This window comes from Doryrhamphus excisus, chromosome 6 (genome assembly GCF_030265055.1).
Source record: "Doryrhamphus excisus isolate RoL2022-K1 chromosome 6, RoL_Dexc_1.0, whole genome shotgun sequence".
In the NCBI taxonomy this organism is placed as follows: Eukaryota; Metazoa; Chordata; class Actinopteri; order Syngnathiformes; family Syngnathidae; genus Doryrhamphus; species Doryrhamphus excisus.
The window spans coordinates 21784740-21801306 of NC_080471.1; positions in this window are offsets into that span (position 1 = coordinate 21784740).

Below are 16567 nucleotides of genomic sequence, written 5' to 3' on the forward strand. Positions count from 1 at the left end.
TTACAATAATTTCCATTTAGTATCCTTGAAATGTGAAGAAAACCCATTATACTCAAGCTCTACAAAATAAAACACAAAAATCAAATTTATTGCTTTGCTCCAGTCAAGTGCTTAGAGATTGTACTGGCTATTGGTGCCAGACAAATGTGCCCCGAGGCTGACCTCAGGCTGGTTGTAAAATATCCAACCCGGGGAATAAGAGACCTAAATGTTGCAAACTGTGATGGGTCAGTCACACTGTCACAGTGAGACACTGCCCTCTTTTCATCTCAGCAACCTACCCCCCCAAGGTGACACTTGGATTAGGGGTTTTGTCTAATGTCGCTAAAAGCAAATTACCTGTCTGTGGGTATTGGTATTAGATGTAGAAATCTGTAAAAACAAAGCCAACCTTCTCATTATTATATTTACTGCTACTATAAATATAACTTTAATTGCTTTGATGGAGACCTTTTAATTGATGGTAACAAATTAAAATAAATAATTCTTAAAAGAGTACAAGCTGACATCTCCAACTAGATAAAAAAAAGTGTGTATAATATATACATTTGGCAGAATTTTGTACATTTTTGGGGGGTAAGACGCACAAAGAGGTGATGATGCAACTCCACAAAAGAAAAGAGCAGGTTTGGTGGCAGAAGTACATTTTATAAGAGCTCAGCCTGCATCTTTACCATTGAAATACATGCATCGCAGCAACCAGGAAATGAAAAGAGGCATCTTTGTGTTTTGTGAAGGAGGTTACTAGGCATGAGCGAGGTCACCTCTATCTGTATCTATCTAAAATGCCTTTTTTTTTTTGTTGAGAACTGATATTTTTGATATTTTGTGATTACTAAAGAACGGAAAAAGGTAGAAACAAACCTTTTTTTTTTCTGATGAAAGATTAGTCCAATATTTCTTTTAGTAAATACCATGTCTATATTGCCCAAGAACAATATATCGATGTGCCTTGAATTTCATCAAAAATGGCTGGGATTGAATGAGTTCATAAATAGGTGATAGGTCAGGCAATACAGTCAATGCTTTTTGCAATGGCTTTGAAAAACTAAAAATGTAAAATAATAATAATTATCTTATCCTATCCTGCAATTGAACTCTACAATACAAATACTATAATCAGTCTCTAAATACAGTGTAAGTTGCTGTGGCACTCTTGCCCCTGTACACCTTAACACACACACACATAATAAGGCCCCTCTGTATTCTGCTCTCAATTTACTGAGGGATTTCTATTATGCTCACCTGTTTGAGAGGATTGATGATGCTAAGAGTGTAGTTATTAATCTTAATGTCACTCTAATTTTAGTAATATAATTCATCTTCACCCCCATGTGCATGTTTATAGCTCATCTAAATGAATGAAAATATCATTGTCATTGTTGTCATTGTCTCAGTGCACATTATTTTGCACTTTGGACCTTATTAGCAGTCTGCAGCAAATGACATCTCGCTAGATGGAAGTCTTCCAAAAACGCCAGGAGCAAAATTGAGCATTGATCACATGGTTGTAGTGGAGCCTGCCTATGCTGCAGGAAGTGCTGCTCCTGTCACCAGGCAACCATGACAGCTGGTTGATTGTCAAATACAGGAATAAGAAAAAAAGAAAGCTCATTATGCAGAGACTATTTTCTTTATTTAATATATTGTGTTTATGTTGTGAATAGTTAATTCTAAGCTTAGCAATTGAGTTGACTGAGACAAATTTAATGTTAATAGAACTGTGATGGTAGCTACCTCAGAACTGAATAGTTATATTAATCCTGATCTTCTCAAATAGTGAGGCAGGTGTAAACACAGACCTCCGTTACTAATCTTCGAGTTCATACACCAGAAATCAGGGGTCTCCAGGGAGTAGCTCAGTAGTTCCTAACCTCTTTTCAAGTAACTTTCCAAAGGGTTTATTCATTTATTATCAACTCATATACTGACAAAATTATAAAGTGGTGTTCGGCAGCTTGGGAGTGCGACCAATCACAACGTAGTGGGCATGCCTAGAGGCGGGCCATGGGTGGAATACATTAAAACACACCGTTTTGGAAGACCAAGGAAATGTAGCTGGAATAGGTGAAGATGCTGGAAGATCTACAAAGCTTTCTGTGTGGATTATCATGTGCAGCTGCTCTATAGGATTCCAAGACTCAATATAAATATTTGACTAAAAATACTTAAAATCCTGCCCCATTTGTCATGTTCCTTTCTTGTCATCTAATTTCTATTTTCTTAGGTTCTTGTGTTTTGCCATGTTCCTTTTTGTTTTTACTGGTTACATTCTGTTTCCTCTGTGATGTTCCACTGAAGCTGCTCTGCTGCCGCCTATCTGCTCCTTCTTGCAGTGCACTGCTGGTCCTGCCGGGGTGGAGCCATCTGTGCAAATCTGAGAGCCTTTGTAATCAGGCCTTCATAAGCCATGCTTGGACACGCTCTTAGTGCCAGATTGTTGCAATGTCGACACTCGGTCCCTGCGCAGCCTTCGCCTAGTGTTGTGTCGCTAGCTCTCTTTGTAATATTTTGTGAGTATTTTTGATTGGCTTTTTCCAGCAGCACTTTTTGTTTGTTGTTTTGTGTGGCTTCGCCCGGTTTTTCAATTTTTGTATGCTAAGTCGGAGTGCGCTTTTTGGATTTAAAACCTTTTCTTCACCATATTTTTTTGGCTTTAATGCTTTGGTGTCCAACCAGTGGCTTGACGTCGTTCTTAACATCTTCCTCCCTTTTCCTGTCTTTTTTGTAATTCTTGTGTAACGCTCTATTGTGTAGTAATTATTATTCCGCCCGCTTCTAGTTTTACCCATCATTTTTTTCAGTTTATTTGTCTTTATTTATACCTTTTCTTTGTAAACTTTATTTATTCACTGATGCCAATAAACAGAACAATTTATGGGCCAGCTTCACTCTAGTCTCTGCTTCAAACAGTTTTTCCCCTATCACAGTAGTTCCAACTTGATTATATATATATATATATATATATATATATATATATATATATATATATATATATATATATATATATATATATATATATATATATATATATATATATATATATATATATATATATATATAAACATTTTAACTTGAAAGCTAAAGATATAATTACCACATAAATGACAGGAGAAGAAATAAGGAACTTTTTTCTTGTGTTTAATGACCCAAGTGATAAAAGCGGATTAAAGCAAGAGCAAAGGGGTCGAAGAGGATTAGTGAAAGGAAAACAAAGAATGTTTCAGCGACTGATATGCTAACAATGATTTAATCTTTGCCCTTATTACTACAGTATGCCAGTTCATTGTTGCCTATCGTGAGAACAACAAAACGATTTAATAATATAGGATCTCAAGCAGTACTTTATTCTTCAACTGCTCACACCAGACTGGATGCCAAAGCAGGAACTTCTGTTTTGGGTGTTTACAAATACACGTATATATATATATATAAGTAATTGCGGTCTTCGGTATTGTTTGTGTGTGAGTGTAAAGAACAGGAGAAAAAGACGTGTTATACATATTACATAACAACAGGCCCTAGATTAAATACCAAAAATGAGAACATGACATTCTTTAAATAAAACATGAAAAAATATGTAACTGTATTAAGAAAGAGAACATAAACCTACCAACACAAATATGACATTTTGTAGTATAATGTAGTGATTTTATATATTTAAGAAAAAAAAAAAAACATCAAGCTTGCATTAACTAAGCATCTAATTTTAATTACAGCATTCTGGATGAGAAAATCAATGAGTGGAACTGTTAACCAGCGGCAATGACATTCTTGTCTTGCTGACACTGCACTCATTCTGGTGGCATGCTGAGTGAGACAGCCGCTGATGCATAATAGAGATTTCTACTGCTATAAATTAAAACAACATGGGTCTGACACAAAGCAGGTGGCAGCACATAGCATATTGAAATTATGTGTCAGCACCATGGAAACAACACCTTCGAGGGTCCCTTTGTGATAGTTACACATGGAGGCTGTTTGTATGGCTACCCTAATTCCCCTCCTCACTAATCAGTGAGCACATGTTGCACACGCTATTTAATATTTCCGATGTAGCACTATTACAAATACATTAAGCCGATTAATTGAATCATACATAATTAATTTAGGGCATAAGCTGTTTTCATTACCTACATACTATTGGTTTCAGGTCAAAATAAATGAACACATGAAATGTGTGTGAAATCCTAATGTTCACTTGCAAAAACCATAAAGGGTGACAAATGTCAATTTAGCTTATTTCCATAGGAATAGAAATGAAAATGAAACCAGCCAATTTCTCCACATGTAGAATTAAGACAATGGTGGGAAAGTTGAGATGTGGAGAGCAATTCCGTTCGGAAGTCTCAGCAGAATATCCATACCAGATGAAAATGAGCTGGCAAAAAGTGACTGAAGCAATCAATGCCGAGGTTTCATTTATATTGCCATTTTTTTCATTGAACGGTACTGGCTTGGCTCTGCTCTGCACTATTGGACTAGGTTTTTGGGTTTACCTTTTGAAAGTCGTACTGCAAGAAACTATAAAAGCCATGCCTGCATGCATGCATGCATCAGTCAGGACAGTGAACTCCCAGCTGACTTTGGGGTAGAGACAGGACTGATTGACAGTCAATCCCAGGGCACTCATCAATAAACAACTATTCAAGCATTGGACTGTTGGGGGAAAGCAGAAGAAGAACATAACATCTCCACACCATACCTGGTGTCCAAAAATCCACTGTAGTGCCAAACAAACTTTGAGCAAGAGACTGAGGACAACAAGGAAATGACTGCTGAAGCAAAGTGTAGACCGTCAGGTATCCATACTGTTAAGGATGCCAGCCAGTGTGGCTGTGTGAGTGAACATTGGTAAAACTGACTCCCTGAACCTTAAGAGCTATGCTGAGTGCCAAGTTGATGGTCTGACCGGTTTGCTTGATGCCTCGCACTTTTGACTCTCATTCCGAAGGACCTTGGTTTGGGCCCATGGTGGAGTGCAAGGCTGGCTGAACCAGGTGGATTACATTGGTGCCTTGACACGGATGTGAGTGAAGTTTAGTGGGGTGAGTGTAACGGATGCCAGCCAGTATGGTTTCCATCTAAATGATCTGTATCTGGACTAAAAACTAAGTCTAACTAAGTCTAACTAAGTCTAACTAACATAAGTCCTTATGTTTGGACAAAATTTGGATGTTTTCCTTTGGTACCAATTTTGCACCACTGTTGTATTTGTCAATAATACCCAACCCTTGATGTGAATATTACATGTTTATTGTGACAGAAAACTGAGAGAAACAGAATGAAACAGGGCATAACAATTATTTTATGTGAACAAAGCTTTATTTGTAAATAATTAAATTATTTTTTAACTAATCAACAAAAGGTTGCTAAAATGATTGCTTGTCGCTATGTACTCGGCAGAAGCAGGCTTTTGTGTGTCAAATGACTGTGACTAACAAAGCAGACAAGGAACAGACAGGGGTCAAAAAAAGGCAGGCTACAAAGACAACGGAGTGCTGGAAGATGACTGAGTGGTGCATTAGATGTTAAGGTCTCTTTCTGTAGGTGGACTGGATATCATAAAGACATGTAATAATAAGGCAAGTAAGCATCAGATCTCAAAGGAGAGGTTAATGGCTGGGAGAAAGGGAGACTGACTGATGGAAACTAAATCAGTACCACATCCCTCCATAGAACAATACTGCCTAACATTCTCCATGTCCAAACTTCCCTCACTTGTCTTGTGAAGACCATGAGTTATTGGAACTCCTCCACCTGGGGAAGAACACCACTCCCAACTCCCTTTTCCGACTGAGAAACATGTCATTGGATTATGAGGTGCTGAGTCTCATTCCAGAAGCTTCGCACTCAGCTGCAAACTGCCCCAGTAAATGTTGTAGGTCACAGCCCAATGAGACCATCAGGACCACATTGGCTGCAAATAGCCGAGACGAGATCCAAAGGCCCCTGAAGTGGACCCCCTCGACACCTTGGCTGCACCTAAAAATTCTCACCATAAAAATGATGGCTAGAATCTCTGACAAAGGGCCAACGTTCACTGGACACAGGTTCGACTTACTGGTCGTATTCTCTCCAGGACCCTGGAATAGACTTTCCCAGAGAGGCTAGGGAGTGTGATCCGCCTATTGGCTGGAACACACCTTCCGGCCAGCGTTCTTGAAAAGTAGACCACCACCCAGGTCTGCAATGCAGTGGTACTGTTCCCAACTTTCACGTAATGTTGAAAGAATGAGAAGCCACTGGGGAGCATTTTGGTTTGATTGGAACAGTCCATGTTTGTGTCCTCAGACTCTGCTTCCGCTATAGAAGGTATGTCACTGAGATCGAGAAGGGCCTAAAAGTATTCCTTCCACCGTCCGACTATACCCCCAGTTGAGGTCAGCTCTTCCCACACCCAAGTTTTTGCCTCGACAACCACCAGCTCTGCAACCTGACTACTTATCCAACTCATATTAAGAAGGATGAGCAGTGACCAAAATGGATGGAGAGATGGGTTTAAAACGTAAAGATGGTGAAGCAGGACCTGGTGGGGTGAGAGTTAGAAAGGTGAATGTGTCAGCGCAGTCAGCGTTGACTGTTTGCAGTCACATTTTTGACATCTTTGAGAGTGAAGTGACAGTAATTAGAAGGGCACGATAAAGGGCTTTGACAGGAGAGAACAGGAATAAACCTGTGTCAAGAGATAATAAGAGGCTGCTCATCCCCAAATTACTAGCCATAAGGGTTGATATCAGCTGTTCTGAGTCTATACACTTAAAACCCTTTTAGCTGAAGTGTTATGCAATGTGTTATGTAGCAAAATAATAATAAAAAAACGACCAATGATATTGAAAAAAAATACCCAACTGTAATCAGTTTATTGTTTAACTTATTTTATGAGTCCAGACTTTGCACTTTACTTTGTTCGTATATAAATGTTTATGGAACATAGAACTGTGCAGCTTTTCAAATTGTATTGTTGCCATTGATAGTAGGAGAACATGGTGCAATATTTGAATATTGGTCATTATTTTTTCAACGACTTTGTTTTTAAAGAAATATTTGAAATGTGGCAGAATAAAAGAATAAAAGACAAACACAATGGTTGGAGGGTGCCCATGTGAATTTTTATTCTAAAACCGGTGTTGTTGTAGAGGAAGAAAGCAGGGCAAAATCTGTGGTTTGTCTGGAGTCAGTTCATGCATCCATCTGGGATCCACCTGTGTAGCAGTGATTTTTACAGCAGAGCGTGGGCTGTAGTCAATACAAACAGCTCTTGGGGGAAGATTTTTTTTCCCAGCCTGATCTGCAGTGCTGTACAGTATTTTTTTTTTAGGTATTTGAATTTACAGACAGAGAGCACCGATAAGTGAATTTCTATCGATTCTCGTCTATCTGTGCACCAGCCTCTCAATGCAGTCGAGCCAAGACCCGAAGGAATCCTACTTTGTGGAAGTGCACTTATCACAGTCGGCTCTGGAAATAATTGACCGTAATAAACGAGGGATTAGTTACATTCGCAATGCGAATGTGAGAAAAACTGGGAGTGAGACTTCATAATGTGTCGAGCAACATATGTTTGGTCGAGTCAGTCTTACCACCACATACCCAATACTCATTGTAAGCTCTGTTTTTTAAGTGTTTTGTGTATGTTGTGAAGGACACTCGACTGTTGTAAACGAATGCTGTCCAAAAATAATATGCCTCGTGGCCATTAGTTATACAGAACTTCCTAAACCCTCAATTATGCGATTGTATAGTGTGTTACTAAATTATTTAATCAGTGAAAAACACATTAATTTACATAAGTCTGCTATCTTTCAACCGCTTGCAGTGTTCAAGTGATTTTATCAGTAGATCACGTTATAAAACAATGCTCACCTATATATCTGTGCATCTTTTCCCCATGGAAATTCTTTTAAATCTGACAAAGAAGAGGTACGCTGCAATGATGCAATGATTCTCATAAGCTCGCTGACATGCACAACTACCATACCTCCTTTCCCAAGCGGTTCTGATGTCTGTAATTCAGGCAATCAGAGGTAGCTAGAGTAGGTGCTTGGCTGAATTTGCATTAATGTGTGAGGGATGGGAGGTGTGGTGTGCTGGGAATGACATAACGGTCACATTCGCTGAATACTTTCAATGTAGAAGCATTTTAAATTCATACAATCCCAGCCATTTTTCAAAAGCTGTCCGTCTTGGTACCAACCATGATGATTTTGACCGTTTTTTCGAGGCATACAGAATATTGTAAATTGTAAACACGGTATATACCAAAAGAAAGATTATATAAAAAGTATCTGCTGTGCAGCCAATACATAAGTATTGTTGTGCAATGCATAAACCCATCCACAATGCAACCCAAACCCTGACCATTGGAAGAGCCAAGGCAGCCAAGCTTCAACATACTCCTCCGTCAACTCCTCGGCCTTCCTGGCAAAACATGCATATGTGTCCAAAATGTGGCCTACGGGCCATCTGCGGGATGTGGCTCATTGCAGAAATAAAATAAACAAAAACCCTGCAAGAGTAGACACTTAGAACAAAAAGGCATAACATAACTATAACAGCTCAATATATATTGACACTCATAACTAATAAAAATTAAATGATTTGTCTTTAAATATAAGAAATTACAACTGTTTCCTGACTCTCTTCACATGTGCATTAAATGTAATCTTGTTGGTCTATACTGTATGCACAACAAAGATTTTAGAGAGGAAGTGAGGAAATTCACCTAAAACCAACAATTTGGTGACAGTGTTGAAGCTGATGGCTCACCGTTGTGAAGTTATAAAAAAATAGTTCAATGAAAATGATGTACACTGAGCCAGAAGTGAGCCTCTGTGAGGGTTTAATTTACATGAGTACTATATTTTGTTTTTTGCCTCTGAGTATGATGAATGAGTCCCCAGACTCTGATGAAATGGACTGCATCAGTTAATTAGTTTTCCTGAAACAATGCCATGAACCCTCCTATGAGCTATCAGCACGAGATTCCATCTTATTGTCATAAGCTGCGCGCTCTTCTTTTCAGCAATCGTACGTAAACATCAATTGGGAAACCTTTAACAAATGTACACTTTTTTATAGCTTATTCATATTTCACAAACCCCGTGCCTCCAGCACTTTGCAAAACCCAGGTCATTTGTATTTTGTGTGTGAAGTGCATACGACTATGAAAAATAAATTATACAAGAAACCAAGACTAATCTCATGAGCAGTAATCAGGAAACGATTAATAGTGGACTTTTTCCCCCGATACGATCCACATAGTCTAGTGTTACTTTTAACATTTCTGTGTTTTTATTAGTCATTTAAAAATACTATCACTGGGGAATGGCATGCTATGTAATTGTTATAAAACCTGCAGCACTGAATGTATATTGTTTTATACTGTTAAACTGCAATTTGTATTCCAACTAACAGCTTGAAAGAATATACTGACCACCACTCCATGAAATAGCTCATTTTAAAAATATAAAGCACGTTTCCATAGCTAGGAGTCCTTTGTGTGATGGATCCCACGTGCTCAGTTTTATATTTTTGATAGTTTACTTTTCATGGTGGCCCATGGGTTTTCTTCAACTTCATATAAAATAACATAACTTTATAAAATTAAAGCTTTCATCACTCTCAATCCCAATCCCCTGCGACCTGTGGGGTTGGAGCTGATGCAATTCATCACAAACAATATATCAACAACAATCATGAGAGAGTTTTCCATGAAAAGTTCCTGAAACTAAAAGGTTCTTGTGGCCCATGTGGTTTTGTGGTAAAAGAAACTCATCCAGTCTAGTAATCAGTGGTAAGAAGAAACTGAAGGCCACAAAAGATGACCAAAAAGCCTGTGTCATTTGCGTGACACAATAAGCTAGATTGGTAAACACTCAGCTTATTCTGTTACTCTGCATGTCTGTTTTAAAAAAAAAGCTCAGACAGAAGTTATTGTAGTTGGTGATTCCCAGCAAGAGAAAAATATTTTCATATATTTCATCCATATTGTCAAGGGCATTTCAGGTGGGACTGTTTTTGTGAACATAAACATTAAATATCCGACAAACTGTTTCTGAAGCCAGATGCAGCCCGCTCTCATCGGGAAAGGTGTCGGACACCCTACGCATCCACGGAAGTGGAGAGAACTGGCAGTGTTCACTGTCTGGAACAGTACCGATGTTGTGCCAAGATTGTCTGACAAAGTGTGTCTGACAATGAAATTGTTTGGGAATGTGACCAATCACAGCGGAGTAGGTGTGCCTGGATATTAAAATAAAATAAACTAAAATAAACTAAAATAAACTAAACTAAACTAAACTAAACTAAACTAAAATAAAATAAAATAAAATAAAATAAAATAAAATTAAATTAAATTAAATTAAATTAAATTAAATTAAATTAAATTAAATTAAATTAAATTAAATTAAATTAATTACAAATTAATGAAGAGAATACGTGTGGAGTAATTCAGCATATTTGGTCATTTTATATTTTAGTTGGGTGCCCAAGATATATCAGGTAATGTTTCCCCCAGCGTCTTTAAGCACATTAGAGCAGCTAAATGTTGGGAAGCACTACTTCTGCTGTCGTCTTGGACCTGAGCTGGAGTGAGCAACTACCATATGGGTGTTCATTTGACCAACAGCAGGCTAGCCCTGTGGAAACTGGCGACCAATTCAGAGTAGAGAAGCATCTCACATTTGGAGTTGGCGAGTATGACGATGTGCCATTGTATGGACAACCTCTGTTCTGCGGTTTAGAGGAGACTGTTGGTCAAGTTATCCAATTCCCCAGAAGACAAACTAAAGTACAAGGTGACATAGGGCACTCAAAAAGGCTGGCATTCCATCATTCTGCAGGCTGTGGTGAATGGAAGGAGACTCAATTGGAATGTTTTTGTTAGAGCTTTTGTTAGGAGCCTGCAAGATGTCCGAATACTCCACTTGTCTAGGTTGTGGGATCTTGTTTACAGGGATTTGCTGCAGCCTGTAGAGACAAAGATCATATATGAACATGATGTTAGATATTACCTCCTCGATGACGAAGCATGCATCTTAATGAGCTGACTGCTGAACCATTTCATGCCAATGGCAGGTTGACCACCCAGCAGTTGATGAACAATAAGACAAGCAGATCCAGAACATCAGTTGAATATGCTTTTGGAAGACGGCAGGTTGAAAAGCATGTTAAAACATAAACTTAAGTCTATAATATGGTGTGTATTGCATAATCCACATGAACTGATGACTTCATGGTAGAATGGGGTGTCGCTGTCTTGCAGCACCAGCCCGAGGGTGCTCTGCTAGAGTGATGCACAGCTTGTATGGAGTTTTTGAACACAGCAGGGTGAAGTATTTGGTATACTTACATTATCTGTGAATAATCTGCACAAAGGTCTGCATGATCATTTTTGACCATGTGCACAATGACATCATGTACAGAAACAAAAATCACCATGCTAAGAGCAGTCAATTCAAGGACAAAATGAAAGTTTTTGCTTCTGGCCAATTATGTTAACAAGCTTGTTGAAATTGGAGGAGCCTGCCTGCGGCGCGCCAAGTCCTCCTTCGTGTGGTCAGCAGTTTATTGGAACATGTATTCGCGTTAGTTGTTTGCAGTTCTTTTGAGCTCCTGGCTTGTGATATCCACTTCACGGCTTGCATCCAGGAATACTTCTTCGCATTCCTTTTGGTAGAAAAAGTATGTGGAGCTCCAATGTGTCTTCATATTAGAAATTGCATTAAAACAGCATATTATAATCGTGCAGGAAAAGGTCAGTATTCTGCTTTGGGAGAGAACAAAACACAATTGACTTGGTACCAAGTTCTACCACCAAAACCTCAAGCTTCACCTATCATTCTCGAGATATTTAATTTTATCTAATGCTGCATTCTGATTGGACTGCCCATTTTTATGCTGTGTTCTGACTGGACGAGCATTTTCTGTATTTACCTCCCAAATGGTGGATCCAGTTGACGTCAAATCAATTTTCTAACCCCCCTGCTTTCCAACTTTACAAACCACAACTTTTTATGGCTTCGGCTTCCCAAGATACACCATTTTTTTTCAAAGTTTCCCTTACTTCCTGATGTCACAGAAAGTCGTGGGTGACATCACTGAAAAGCTCGAGGGTACTTTTTGGGTGGATGGAACTTGGTTTCAAGTTGATAGCACCTGTTGTTCTCGAGATAATAATTTTTTTCTAATGCTGCATTGTGATTTGTCATTAGTGGATTTTGTAGTAATTCCCAGTCTTTTAGCTTATTAGCCTATGAGTAACATATTTAGCTTTTCACAGACTTTTCAAAATATGCATGATTTTTAGACCCTTCAACTTCTCTGCTGTCGGTCTGTAGTTTCACTTTGAGCCACACATTCGAAGCCAAGCTGAATTTTTGCTTTGGAAGAAACACTCAGAGGCATCTGAACATGGTTATTTCCATTTATCCAGTTATCTCCATCACCATTTCTATTTCACTTCATTCTCAAAAGGAACCAAGATTCAGTGTGAGAAGCAGGGTGCACCCTGGACTGCTTGCCAGCCAATCGCAGGGTACATATCGACCATTGACACCCAAATTCATAACTATGGACAATTTAGTTTCCAGTTAACCTAACATGCATGTTTTTGGAAAATGGGTGGAAACTGGAGAAAATCTATGCATGGTAAACCCACATAGAAAACTCCACACAGAGATTTGAACCCACTGTGTGGCCATTATCAGGTCTGATAATGACCTGTCATGCAATGAATGAAAGAGGGGCCATGTTACTCCTTCTTTGTGACCATGCCATTGATTTTCTTTGCTGCACAAATTATGTACAGTACAGCCCAATTCCATACCACCCAAAGATGCATGTTCTTCAGTGATTGATCAAATCAGTCTGTACATGTCCACGATTTCCTTTGGTTGGTCTTTTTCTGTCCAGATTTCACAAAATGCCCGATATATTTTATAAATTCCAGTGTGTGTGTGAAATGCCAAATGTAGTTGAACTTATGAAAAACCTAGCATGGTGTATGTTGAAGAGTTGTAAAAAAATATAAGTGCTACACATTTAAAGCATGGTCAGACAGTGAATTCTACAATCACAGTTTCCACAGGAACACAGACGTGGAAAACTGCAGCAGCTGACACTGCCGTCAGTGATCACCCACGCGCACAAAGCATGGCGATCATCATTACGGAGCTGCGATTTGTGCACATGCATATCTATGTGTGAATTGCAGAGAGAGAGTAATTTCTGTGGTCGACATAAATAATAAGATGCTATGTGTTTGTCATGCTGGGTCAGGAACAGATTGATTTAAGGCTGCTTTAGATCCTTCGTCTTAGTGTGGTACATGCTAATCAATCCAGTGTGACCACATTTTAGGGAGAGTGAGTCACCCTTAGAACTGCCTTTTTCTTTCTACTGAGCTGACTGGATGAACTTGTTGGAAAATGCTGGAACAGTTACATATGAGTGTATGCCAAGGATTTTTTTAAAATATATTTTTATTTTTATTTAAATAAATATAAAATAATAACAACAAGTATTGTTATTATTATTATTATTATTATTATTATTATTATTATTATTATTATTATTATTATTATTATTATTATTATTATTATTATTATTATTATATAATAAATATTATAATATATAATATATTATAATATATAATAATAATAATATTATATATATATATATATATATATATATATATATATATCACATCAACATATATATAAGGGAATATATATATATATATATATATATATATATATATATATATATATATATATATATATATATATATATATATATATATATATATATATATATATATATATATATATATATATATATATATATATATATATATATATATATATATATAATATTATTATTATTATTATATATTATAATATTTATTATATAATATTATATAATAATAATAATAATACTTATATATATATATATATATATATATATATATATATATATATATATATATATATATATATATATATATATATATATATGAATAAAAATAATTATTTATTATATAATTTTATATAAAATTATTTTTATTCCATAAATATGAAAACAAAAAGTGATAATTTAAACAAGGGTCAGCCAAAGCCAATATATATATATATTTTTAAATGTTGATTAGTAATGATCCTACACATAATATGAAGTAGTCACATACAGTACCTTAACTCTGGGCACAAGTTACTCAGTTCCCAAATATAGGTAATTACCGATAAAATTTGTAATTAATTTATAAAGTGTTGTTTTTCAAATACCTTATTAAAGCTTTTCGACATAATACCCCCGCAAGATAGTTTTGTGGCGTGTAATTTTTTTTTTTTGTTTTTGTCTTAAAGGAAGTTGGAGGATGACACTGCCTGAGACGTTATTTAGGACAAGACGCTACACTGCACAAAAGGATCACTTCGGGCTGCAATACCAGTTGATCGGCACCGGAAGGCATTTATTTACCATTTTACCATTTATACACCATTCATTATTTGCACTAAAATTATTATATCTGTAATATGTCTGCAATACATATCTGCTCCTGTGCAATATTATGTATATATATTGGATATCTTGTATATATCTTGTATGTATCTTCTTAAACTGTATTTTATTTTTATTTTTTTAACTTGACTATTGCACTGAAAGGAAAGCTCTCCAATGTCGATATACATCTTGTATAAAGACAATAAAGGCCATTCCATTCCATTCCATTATTGGCATATGCCGATCACACGATCTTTTACAGAAATCAGATGATACTAATCAGAGTCCAATCTATCGGAGCATCCCTAATTACAATGCTAATAATCATCTGTAATCTGTCATCTTGTCAATTGTTTCTGCTAAAAATCATCAAATTCCTAATGGACATTTTGCTTGTTCTCCTAAAGACCGTTCGCCTGTTTAACAAATGAGTCTTACATGACATCAACAAACAATTTAGCTGTGCTACTTTGGGAATTGGCTAGATGAATTAGCTAACTCAGACTACTGAAGCATAAATTGTGCATTCCGCTAACATAAGGGATTTAATATTGATGAGCCAGCAAAATCAGGGTCAAGAATACTGTCACCAGTTTATCAAACGAGGATGCAAGATGAGGTAGAGATCCTCACAGGCTAATGGATTCAGAAGATGCTGTGAAGCATTGAGCTCATGCATCTCAAAATAAGATAAATTAATTTGTTTATGAAGGTGGCGAGGTGTGTAAAAGTAAATGACATTTAATGTTACACAGTCATCAATTTTAGATTTGCTTTGGTTTTGTCACCGACAAATCCTTTGGGTATTAACAGACAAATGTGTCTAATGACCGAAATACATGTTCATGTCTTGGAAAAAAAACAAAAAAACAATTTGTTAACACACAGTAATTGTGTGTTAACTAAACCATGTTGTATTGAATACAAATGTTCAAACTGTGCTGCTACACTGCACATTTGAATCCACTGAATGATAATAAGAATGTGGGCACACATTTCAATATTTCAAAATGTACACATTAAACCATTTTACAAAGGTTGCTTGGACTTGTATGAAAAAGGGAATACTTAATTTTCTTCAGTCAGAATGACCCTTTTTTTATTGCGTTATAAGATTATTTAATTTCACATTTACTTTTCTACAAAGAGCAGTTTAATCAAATAAATGATAAGGGTTTTTTTTCTGAAAACCGTAAAGATGACAGTTTCTTTTATATTGTGAGCTAAGGCCTCAAGGTTTGTCTCTTGTTCTTATGTGTTAAATTATGAGTATTAACCATCCATCCATTTATTTTCTATGCCGCTTATCCTCCTATTGCATGAGGTGGGGGACACCCTGGACTGGTCGCCAGTCAATTGCAGGGCACATATAGACAAACAATCATTGAAACTCATATTCATGCCTGTGGACCTACTGTATGCATGAATCTATGTATGTGTATGAATTCAGCAACACATCAGCAGTCAGGATTAGCAAGATTATTTTGTATGAAACAGTGGCAAAGGGGGTACACTTAGGGCCTGATTCACAAATGTCTGTGTGTATAAAAAGTGTAAAATTGATTATAATTGATCACCTGTGCAAAGTTTATCTACTACAGATCTACTACAATATTATTTTTATGTGTGCATATAAACACATGGATCATAGTACAGGTCCCAGCGTGGAAAATACCCTTTCAAGCTCAGAAAGAAACAAAAGTAAAAGTGCAATAAAATATAATAATGGACTTGGCAGACGTATGCATTAGAGAAAGAGCTGCAGTGATTATAAATCAAAGTGTTTTTGTTTGGTTTAAGTTTATGCCTACCTTGGTCATCTTTCCTGAGGTGACCAACTCGAGTATACTCCTATATTTCACAAGCTACCATAAGCCAAATAAAAACATTAGTAAAAGAAAAGAACTTTAATAAACTTACTAGTTTATTGTCCAAGTAGAAACACAAGAATATTGATTCTCTACCATTCAATAATTACTTTTATCAAGCACATTATAAATCACTGAGTGTAATTAAATTCCTGATCCAGGCTTTCTGCAACAAACATTTATTTGCTGCAAAT